The sequence below is a fragment of the Austrofundulus limnaeus genome, unplaced genomic scaffold (genome assembly GCF_001266775.1).
Source record: "Austrofundulus limnaeus strain Quisiro unplaced genomic scaffold, Austrofundulus_limnaeus-1.0 Scaffold102, whole genome shotgun sequence".
Taxonomy (NCBI): Eukaryota; Metazoa; Chordata; class Actinopteri; order Cyprinodontiformes; family Rivulidae; genus Austrofundulus; species Austrofundulus limnaeus.
In genome coordinates, this window is record NW_013952504.1 from 537,309 (window position 1) to 539,444 (window position 2,136).

Genomic DNA, 2,136 nt, shown 5'->3' on the forward strand with positions numbered 1-2,136 from the left:
CCTTGAAATTGGCCTCTGTCTCTTTAAGAACACCTTCCGCTTCTGTCCCGTCCATTTCAGTGCGCGAGGGGGAAGGGGTGGGCATGATGTAGTTCACTTGGCATCTGAAAATACATTTCCTCAAAGGTATTTTTAATCTGAAAAGAGCTTCACTGAGTGAGAAGTGTTAGAAGCTCAGCAGACAGTTTAAGTTTCACTTTCAGTTTCACTCGCTCTGCCGAGAGCCTGCTGGAGTCATGGGCGGGGTGTGTGGGGAGGGGTGGGACACTCTGCTATGAGGAAGTTCGGAGTGAAGACATGCCCCAGAGGTCCCAAAAGGCGTTTCTGGTCCCCACGTGTCATGTTTGCTCCTCAGCCTAAAAACACTGCAGGATTTCTCAAACGTGCATGAATGAGTCAGAGCAAGGCTTTGGGCATGTTTTTTTTTTTTTTTTTTTTTGAGAGTATAACATTATAACATGATGTAAAACTAAAAAAAGTTGATTTTACGTGATAATGCCCCATTCAACAAAAGTAAGATGGAGTTAGAAACAAAGTAATGTAGCATTCACATTTATTTAAATTATTTTGAATCTTTCCTATGAGCCAACACTTGCTGTGAGGCCTCTGAGATTCACAAAAATTTGTCTATCTTCTTATGGGCTCAGTGTTTGTGTTTCCATGGTTTGTTTTCACACGAGCTTTGCCTTTAAAGTAAAGAATCAAAGGGTGGCCTTTAATCAGAGTAATACTGTGAAGAGGAATGGTTTGACTAGACTGTGTGCCTGTAGGACATCCAGAACCCTCAGCAACGGTCGCTCATAAATCTTTACCTCCACACTGCTTAGCGTTGTCCACTAGCACACAGGACTCGTGCTTTTTTCCTCCTCTGCAGCACATGACCTATCTGACCTAAATTCTTAGTCTTCCTTAAAAAGAAAGCAATATTTAAGTAATATTAAGTGTACTGAAACAAAGTTGTCCTAAAGAAATATTCACCCCAGCCACAAAGATAGATTACCAGTGCATCACCCAGTAACCTAAAATGAACACTCTGTGTTTTAATCCTAAAGAGGCTGAACCCAAGCGCTTATCAAAGTCCACCCACTCTGACGTGTGATGGTCCTGGCAGTTTTCCAGCTGTTCGTCTGCAGCTACCCCTCTCTGAGGTTGGAGAGGTGAAGGGGCAGGGGGCAGGAGGGACCTTCAGAGGTCCCCCCGGTGGGTTGGACTTGAAAGTTTCTGTTTCTGTGAACTTTACATCAAACGAATATGGGCTACTGCTGGCTCTTTGAAGTGGCAAGTGGAGGGGGGGATGACTTAACACGGGCCTCTGCCCAGACGTGTTCGCTGTCAAAACGGACTCTGCTGCAGCAGCTCATCAAAAGGTTCACCGGAAAAGGCACAGGATCAAGGCTCTGAGTGTATCACTGAGTTACCTGTTCAATCACACACAGGTGGATACTCAGATCCTAGCTTTCAGGACTCTATAATGGTGCTTTTGTGTTATGGAAAAAATCTCTTTATACTTGTTGTTTTATACAGATCAAAAATAACAAAGTATTAGCATACACAATGTTAAATAATGTCATCAGTGGTAATATTAACCATCCTGTTGCCCTTGGACTGTTTGTGTACACAACACTGATTTACTGTTCTGAATCCAGTTCTCAGAGCACTATGGATAGCTGCAGTCAATAGTTTCTGTGCTTGTGAAATTAGACGAACAACAGTAACAATAGTGGTTAGCAGATTGCTGTTTGTGTGACTCACCCTTTGTACAAGGTAGGAGCAGCCCATCGTGTAGGAACAACCCAGTATGATCCTCAGTCTAAATCATGGATGAGCAACTTAATTGATGGAAGGGGCCACATTTACCTTAATATAACTGCCATAAGTAATGAACACGTCAACATTTTTCTCAGTAAATATATTACTAGAGGTGCTAATAACATGAAATTTTCACCAGATGACAGGAACAACCCAAGTGATCCATACATACAAAGAAATCAAACCATAAATGTCCAGAAATGAAGTTATTTGTAACAATGTGGAATGGCACAGGGAAAAGTATTGAACACACTTACTGAAATTTATCTAATACTTTGTACAAAAGCCTTTGTTGTCAATGACAGCTTCAAGACACCTCCTGTATGG